The 9,776-nt window shown below is 32.9% G+C and overlaps 1 non-coding gene across 1 annotated transcript; it reads left to right on the top strand.

Moving 5' to 3' along the window:
• Window positions 1-2,378: 2,378 nt before the first annotated feature.
• TRNAG-UCC lies at window positions 2,379-2,463 on the top strand. Its single transcript has one exon. It is a non-coding gene; the product is annotated as a tRNA-Gly (tRNA).
• Window positions 2,464-9,776: the final 7,313 nt, after the last annotated feature.

The raw sequence follows: 9,776 nt of genomic DNA, 5'->3' as shown, positions 1-9,776 counted from the left end.
CTCTTTGCCTCTCCCCAGCTTGCACTCTCTCTCTCTCTCAAAATAAATTTTAAAAAATTAAAGCACTTAAGCTCATTTTTATTGAATCAGATAATTGTACACATTAGCTTCTACAGAAATCTAGAAGAAAATGTGTACATTATAGAATATATAAGGATCAGTAGGATTCTTAGAAAAAAACATTCAACTCAAAATGACAAAACTTTTAGCTCTTTCATTCTTTCTCTATGGCTCTCTGAGGTGGGGTTTGTCCAAACTTGTTACTGCCATATGTATCCAAATGTTTCTTGTGATGCTCTGATTGTAAGTTTGATACTTGGTCTGGCTAATGTAGACTATCCCTAGTCTTATGTAAGGATCAGATGAGTAAATCATGAGATTGTAGCTAAGGGGAAAAAATAGAGCAATGAAAGACAGTTAGGCATTTCCAAAGAAGGATATTCTAATTACCTATCGCTACACAATGCATTAACATAAAATGTAGTGGCTTAACTCAACAAAATTTATTACTTCACAGTTTCTCTGGATCAGGAATTCAGGTGCTGCTTAGCTAGGTTCGTCTAGCTCAAAGACTCTCACACAGCCATGATGTAGGTACTGCTCAGCACTGTAATCACTTCAAAACTTAACCAAGAGAGGATTTATGTTCATGCTCGAAGCAACTACTAGCAAGAATAGAGTCCTTGTTGGCAACTGGCAGAAGACATCAGTCCTTGGCACATGAATGTCTCTATAAGCCTACTCAAAACATGGTAGCTAGATTATAGTCAACAATATTGTATTATAAACTTCAAAGTTTATAATGAGAGACTAGATCTTATTTGTTCTCACCATAAAAGAGAAATTATCATGTGACTCAATAGAGGTATTAGCTAACTCTATGATGGTTAATTATATAGCAATATTGGAAGTTGTCAAATTAACACATTGTATACCTTAAATACATATGTGTCAACTATATAAAATTTTTGTGACCAAATGGTGGGAAAAGACTTGAAAACATGTTAGTGAAATAGAATAGGCTGGCTACTAATGCATGAGTGAGACAAAAATTAGGAAAACCAGTGGTTTCATGAATAACTGAGCCTAGAAGAGGAAAAGGGTTAGAGAAGACATAGGATTCAGTAGTTTTGAGGAGGGAAACCTTAGTCTGTCCTAAAAGGTCCTTCCAGATGAATTTAGAATCAAATTGACAGATTAACATGAGACATTTAACAGGAGAAAATAAAAATGAATAGGTGTACATATCGGGAATCCACACAGACATGAAATTCCAAAGATAATGATCCAAAATGAAGCTTTTATGAGCTAAGGAGAGGGGTAGGGTCTGAAGATACAAAGGGCAGAAAGATCATTAGAAAGAGGTGAAAGGAGATGTTTGGAAAAATAAGCCTGCTCTCTTATGCAGATAAGTTCCTTAGGTAAAAGGGAATCTGTTAATAGCTCTATTCCTGGTACAAGTTCTCCTTTGCAAAGTAAATTTAGGCAATTGAGTGGGAGACAGAATTTTCCCCTAGTCTGCTGGGTTTCAATTACTGTTAACTCAAAATAATCTTTATGCCATAGTGGGCCATCTTGGGGCAGCCTACCCTGGGCCCCTCGAATAGTCATAAGCAAAAGATAGGGATTGAACAAGTGGAGTGGACTAGATAACAGGAATACTTTATATAGATTTAAAAAACTGTGGAAAATTATCTACTTATTAGAAAATCTACAATGGCACTAACATCATGACATAGGTTTGATTTTTTTCCTGAATATCAAAGAAATTCTGACCTATGATATTTGTATGATAATAATTTTTTTAAATTAGAGATAATGTTCTCTACATAGATATTGTAGATACATGTTATTTTCATTTACATATTTTATATCCTCTCATTATAAGCCTGTTCCTATGAATAAGCTAGTCTAATAATTTTAATGGATTCAAATAAATATAATAAACACAACCGGTCAAAACCTAGTTCACAGAAATGTTTTCAGTTGAAAACTATGGAATTAGACTTTTCTTAGCATCCTTATTTTATTTCTTTTTTTAAGTTTATTTATTTTTTTTGCTCTCATGTACACAAACAAGCAGGGGAGGAGCCTGGACAGAGAGAGAATCCCAAAAAGGCTCCATGCTGTCAGTGCAGACATAGATGTGAGGCTTGATCTAACCATGAAATTGTGACTTGAACCCAGACCAAGGGTCAAACACTTAACCAAAAGAGCTACTCAGACACCCTTCATTCTTCACTTTCTTAAAACAATTTCTATAACATACTTTTCATTTTATAGCTTTTGATTATATGTATAAATTATCTACTATTAATATTTTTGATATGCTCTTCAATATACAATTTATCTCTAATTGAAATATGTTTACTTGGGGCGCCTGGGTGGCTCAGTTGGTTGAGCGTCTGACTTCCGCTCAGATCATGATCTCCTAGTTCGTGGGTTCGAGCCCCGCGTCGGGCTCTGTGCTGACAGCCAGCTCAGAGCCTGGAGCCTATTTCAGATTCTGTGTCTCCTTTCTCTGACCCTCCCCTGCTCACTCTGTCTCTCTCTCGCTCAAAAATAAATAAAATATTTAAAAAGGAAATATGTTTACTTATCTTAATAACTTAATGAATTAGTTAATTAATTGTAATTCTCTTCCTTTTCTGCTGGAAATGTTTTGGTGATCCATTGAGCTATTTGCAAACAACTGCATTCAGCTCTCTCAAGTATTTCTTTTTCTTTCACCACTTAGTGAACTGATCCCCTGGGGAATCAAGGGTGACATATTTGGTTTTTAAAAAAAGAAAGTAAGAAAGAAAGGAAGGAAGAGAAAACCTGCATTTTGATAACCTAGCACTTACGGTCTGGGCTTATGAGACTTTAATTAAAATTTTATTGATCCCATGATTACTTTATATACCTTATTGCTTTGTGTTTTTAATCTCAACAATTGAAAACTGTCTGCAGTGTTTTATTCTTCAGACTAAGTAGCACCAGATGTTCTAAGTAAACAAAATTCGGAAGATATGTGGATTATTTTTCTTTTATATAAGAATGGGAGTTCACGTTTCCTTCCTTAGGCACCTTGTATTCATAGGTGTGGTTTATCAGTTATTATCTTTAGCTCCCTATAACCTGTAAGGATAACTAAAAAATCCCACATGCTAAGCTAATTAAAACATATCCTTCCTTAGTTTCCTCAGTGTCAAACTGCCATGCAAAAATAATAATAACATGGATAAAGTAATTGATGATGTTTATTATATGTTTAAGCACAAAATTATGAGCAAAATAGATCAGTTTCATGTTTATCAATATTTCCTAAAAAATAAAGCATGAACTTTGAAGTCAGGTAAATCTGAAGTAAGGTTGGACTAGTGCATCTGGTTCTGTCTCCTGTAAATTTATTCAAGTTTTGATTTTTTTCATCAGTTAGTTAGGAAAAATAGAATCCATGTGAAAACAATTATAAAAATAAAATAATACATGTTCAACCCAATGTCTTGCAAAATAATAATGTCATTAATGCTATTATTTTCTAACCACATCAGTATAAGCCCCTACTATATGTGTTCAATGTTTAGTACAAAACATAGAAGTATGCAGATGCTTCTTAGGTGCTTATAACTAATTTAAAACAACAGAATAAATACATTTCTGTGATATAATGATAATTAGCAAGTCTTTTTGGTAAGACTAATTGAGTGGAAACTTTCAAATTTCATGGACATTTGGAATAAAACATAGGATTTAAGTGGAAAAGATCAAAATCCCTTCTTTCTGTCATTGCACTCTTATTTGCTTAATGTTCCAAGCTCTGTGAGATAGCTTGTTGCCTAGGAACCTTGACTTCCTTATTAATGAAAGGAAATGTATTTAAAAAAGGAAAGATATTGAGAGGAAAAGTGCAAAAACCTTTATCAAATGAGGAGAATATAGGGTATTCTTAGAATTCCTTGTTTAATGCACAATGAAATGCAGAGGCCAGTAATATACTCAATGAAGAAGAAACTGAATTATCAGTAAGAAACTGAATTATCACCTAACATTGAGAGAATCTGCCATATATCTAATAATATACCATATTATAATATACTGAGATAGATGTTAAATACTCTATGAAGTTCTTTTATCAGATTCCCAAACAGAATTCAGCAGAGAAATGACTTTAATGTATGCAACAAAATGTTGCTTTGTAACAAAATGTTACAAGAAAAATTGTAAAATATAACAATTACTGAGTTATATTTTAGTTTTTTTGTAAATACATACAATTTGAAGTTCAAGCTTATGCATGCCAAGTAATGTGAAACTATATAAATCAATCCTTAACTATAATACCTGTCATATATATATACCATATATATACATATGTGGCAAATATGTGTAACACACATACTATAAGGCCAGTATAGGCCATAAGTTAGTTAAATAAGTGAATATTTTTAAGATTTCTTGCAAATTATGTAATATTATAAGTAATTTACACAATTCTTATAAATATAAAGTTAATATTCCTTGAACCTTATACTTATAATGAATTTTATACATTTAATTTAATGTAACCACTGTGGAAATGTATGGAGGTTTCTCAGAAAAAAAAAAATAGAAATACAACATGATCTAGTAATTCCACTGCTAAGTAGTAACTCAAAGAAATCGGAAACACTAATTTGAAAAGATATGTGCATGTTTATTGCAGCATTATTTACATTAGCCAAGATATGGAAGCTATCTAAGGGTTCATGGATAGATAAATGGATAAAAAGATATTATATATATAAACAATGGAATATTACTCAAACATAAAAAAAATGAGATCTTGCCATTTGTGACAACACGGACAGGCCTATAGGGGATGATGCTAAGTGAAATAAGTCAGAAAGAGAAAGACAAATACCAGACGATTTAATTTACATGTGGGATCTCAAAAAATAGAACAAATAAACAATAACAATAATAAAAACAGGCTGTTAAATACAGAGCACAAACTAATGGTTGCCAGCAGGGAGATGAAAGAGGGATGGATAAAATTTTAAAAAAGGAGATTAAGAGCTACAAACTTACATTATAAAATAAGTCAAGAAGATGAAAAGTATAGCATAAGGAATACAGTCAGTGATACTGTAATAACATAGTGTGGTAACTACACTCTTGCCTTGGTGAGCATTGAATAATGAAGATAATTTTCAAATAAATATGTTATATATATGAAATGAATATAATATAAGTTAATTATAGTTCAATTAAAAAATTGGGGCACCTGTGTGGCTCAGTCGGTTAAGCATCCGACTTTGGCTCAGGTCATGATCTCACGGTTCGTGGGTTCGAGCCCCGCATCGGGCTCTGTGCTGACAGCCAGCTCAGAACCTGGAGCCTGTTTCAGATTCTGTGTCTCCTTCTCTCTCTGACCCTCCCCTGCTCATGCTGTCTCTCTCTCTCAGAAATAAATAAAACATTAAAAAAAGAACTAGATATTAGATGGCGAACTATTTACCAAACCAATCTGCATTTACTTATTTATATAAATTAATAATTTTATTATAAATTTAAATGATAAAATTATATAAAATACATTGGATGCTAAACTATTTTTTAAAAACCCTTTATTACATTCACAAGATATCAATAATTTAAATGTTAGTCTTCTAGTTTTATTGATTCACTTACTAAGTAAATGTTATTAAATCAAACTTTTAAATTACCAATAACAAAAAATTTACTAAATGATGTACTATTTCACTGTAAATATAAATCATAAATCTTGAAGATAATTTTATTTGTCATAAACTAAATAGTTTCTGTTTCATAAAATTTTATTCTACTGGAATAACACTATTTTATCTTTATTGCCTTTTGAAAAGAGTTAACATTACCACAAAAATCTTATAAAAGTAAAGTCTAATAAATGAGAAACTGAATTTGCAGAATATTTAGATATATTATAACATGACTGTCAACAGTACATATTTAATATTTTCTAAAGGCCTTGTTGCAATAGCACAAAATATGAAGATATCAAGAAATGTAATGTCAATTTTCTAACACAACTATTAACTGGCATTTTTATAAAAGCAAAAGAGAAGGAAACAAATTGAATTTGAGGTTTTCCTCCTTCATTATTCTAGTGTCCCAGCAAACATTACTCAGTCACCATATATAGATGGGCTCATTGGTGTCCTAAGGTTAGTAATAAACTTCTTGTTAAGCAAGGCATCGTTAGGGAGGATATCTCACTAACTTGGCAACAGGGCATCAGATTAGCACTACTCTGGGCTGATTCTGACTATAACATGAGCTCTTGCATTGCTTTATCCAAACATGTTCCTTTCCCTAGCTTCAGATACTGACCTGCTGACTTTCTGCATCCACCCATGCTGAAGTTTTGGCCCCTGCCCCTGGCTTTGGCACTAACGACTCATTGGCAAACCCTACTAAAAGACTTATAACTTAAACCAATTACTCATTTTCCCCTAAAAATCATTCTGATTAATCCTATAATGCTTTATATACATTTGTATATCAGTTACGACCAGTTACCAGGTCAACCATTATTATCTTATTTCTCATATCACTATAACTTGTGTTGATTCTTTTACCAGACACCATCTCCTACACTGCTACCCCTACCGAATAAAAATCACACTGTGTCCTCAGGAACTCATAAATATTACCTGCAAAATCTCCTATATTTATTCTTCATTTCTTTCTATATTTTTCTAGTTATAATTGAATTTAAGATGCCCACTGAGGACACAGGGTTCAGTCTTCTCAAAGTGAGATTTTTATTTTTTTGCCCCACATTATATACCCATATCCTGAAGATCTGTTGATTGTTCTCTATGCCCCACTCCCATTTATTATCCACTTTTATACTTCTATTTATCCCTCCAATGTCAAAATATCCAGTTGGATTGAAATCTTCATGACCTCAACATTTATGAGGATACATCCAACACCTTGGTTTCTTTTTGCCTTTTGCCTCATCACTTCTGAAGATTTCTTTCTTTGCCTCACCACAACCTTCCATTCTTCCCATGCTCATTTCCTAGACATTATCAACCAGATGGAAGTATACCACCTCAGCAAATAACCCCAGAAGTTTCTTCCTCTGTAGTAGCACCCCTTAACTTACCAGCCATTTTCTACTACTCCAATGTCAAAATTGCTTCTACTTCTTGGTGACTTTCATTCATTATCAACCATTATCTCATGGCCTCTCTTTACTCCTTAAACATTTTTTTTTTGATAGTCTATTGCTATATAGTCATTTCATTACAAATAGTTTTTCTTCATTTTCCCTCTTCATGCTAACAACTATAAACTAAGATCTTTATTCTAAGTTGTGGGGTACAGCAACCAGACCTATACAAACTCAGATGAATGTATCTGTAGAAATGCACAACTATGCTAACTACTCTTGCTTCAAGTTTAAAGCCACAGATTTCCAGTAAGTTCTCTGAACCCAAAATACTATGTTACTCCAATAGGTTAACTTTCTCATTCTAGGAGATGAAGATCACTTTAAAATTCCCTCATTATCTTGCTTTCAGTCACTGACTTGTCTAAAAAAAGGGGAAATCAACTCAATTATCCACAAAATATTTTCATTTGGATATACTATATCTCCACTTACTTAGCCTTACATTTTTTTCCTCTTTCTGTTTAGGCCCAAACTTATCATTTTTTCACTACATTGCATCTTGCTACTCAAATCTCACTCATGCACTTATCTCCTTTCCTTTTGCAGCACTGTTTTTATCCTTACTACACATGTTAACTTTAGCATAAATACAAAATCATTGGCCTTATGCTTTAGACATCTCAAACAATTGAGCAATTATATGTTCCATTTCATAGACACTCTCCACAGAAGTTGTTTAAGTTTACTGTTTCTAATTATTCATGTTCCAGTCTGTCTTCTCTAATCAGATTTTTCTCCTGTGACATCTTTCTGTTTAAGTCCACAAATGGCTACTATCTTGAGGCTAAAAGCACTACTATTCTTATCAAGTTCACCAATGATTTGGCTTTATAAACACCTTCTTTTCAAGTTTACCAAATACTTTTCAAATTCAATCATTTATATGCTTTAATTCTACTTGGAGTCCCAGCAGCATTGACAAAATCATTATTTCCACCTTATTGAAACACTTTAATGTCTTGTCTAAATGACCTCATTAAGCTCACAGAACCTTAGTTTCCCATTTATAAATGAGGATAATTATCTTGCGGGATTGTTATATGATTCAGTGAGGTAATATATATAAGACATCTACCAGTGGCTGGCTTTTAGGACGGACTCAATCAAGAGAAGCAGATGTAATAGTAATTAATTCCTCAAGCATTCTAATCTGGTCTCTAGGTCTCATCTATGCTTTATGAGACTCAATTTAGCAGAAAGTATTCCTATTTTATATGCCTTTTAAATCCAAATCTGAGCATAAACACAGCAAAACTTTTGCAACATAGCAGTAAACATTTATTAAAATAATGATTTCTATCGTTGAAACATTTTTTTAGCCAAAAAGTATACTAATCAGTTTACACCCATCTCTCTCAGCAGGACAGGTGGAAAATTGTCCGTGTCTCACTTTATGCAGCATGTAACCCCTGTCTTGTCAATTGGTTAGAAAGAACTTTTAGCACCCACCTGATAGATGATATTGAAGACTTAATATCTTCAGATCATGGAGCAACAATTTATCACTGAGGAGACAGTGATGAAATCCTTGAATACTTTCATACTTTCTCTCTTTACTCAAACTGTGTTAATTCACAAAACATATTTCATCTGTATATTGTAAAATTTATCATATTTAGAAGGTTAATTACAGAAAAAATTGTTCAATTCCTTGTGTATGTAGAAAGGTATATTCCTTAAAATGAAAATACAAAATCCATACATGTTAAATCTAATATGTTCCTATTGACATCCTCCAGCACTAGTTGCTCAATATGCCCCAAAATATAGATTTATAATGGTTTACATCACCCATGTGTAGCACCAGTTCTAATCTCTGTAGTCAGGGTTATGTATACTTGAAGTCTTCTATGAACTTTCACTTAATTTGTTGTTATTTCTTTTTTTTAATATTTATTTTTGAGAGAGAGAGAGCATGTGAGCAGGGGATGGAAAGAGAGAGGGGAAGACAAAGAATCCAAAGCAGGCTCCAGGCTGTGAGCTGTCAGCACAGAGTCAGATGCAGCACTACAACCTATGAACCATGAGAACATGACCTGAGCCAAAGTCAGATCCCTAGTCGACTGAGCCACCCAGGCATCCCCAGTTGTTGTTATTTCTTATTAGAGGTAGACTTTCTGGACACGACCCATTATGAAATCTTATTCCTTTATTACCTTCATTCCCTTTAAGCAATTGGTGTGATGTTCACATAAATACAGAAATAGGAAATTAGTTTTGTAGTAGCAAAGTCATTATATGATAATTGTTTCTTCTGAGGCTATAACATTGAAACAATAGTAGAAAGCAAATTTGTTGCTTTAAAATCCAACATACCTCTTCACTCCTTTTTAAACCTTTTGCTTTTATTCACTTGCCCTCAAATACACCTATTCTCTCAGATTTTTCTTTTTATTTGTTTGGCAGCAACTTTTAAAGTTTTTGCTGAATTTTCCTCAATTTTCTGAACTGTAAGTAGTAGAAAGCATCAGAATTGGATCATGTTCTTTGTTACAATCACACTTACTCTCTAATAAGATGATTTACTAACTCCTATCATTTTAAATACTATTCATATAATGGTTACTCAAATTTTAATCTTCAAATC

Source organism: Hyaena hyaena, unplaced genomic scaffold, assembly GCF_003009895.1.
Source record: "Hyaena hyaena isolate Hyena2069 unplaced genomic scaffold, ASM300989v1 scaffold_430, whole genome shotgun sequence".
NCBI classification, from domain to species: Eukaryota; Metazoa; Chordata; class Mammalia; order Carnivora; family Hyaenidae; genus Hyaena; species Hyaena hyaena.
This window is presented reverse-complemented; position numbering and strand designations above follow the sequence as displayed.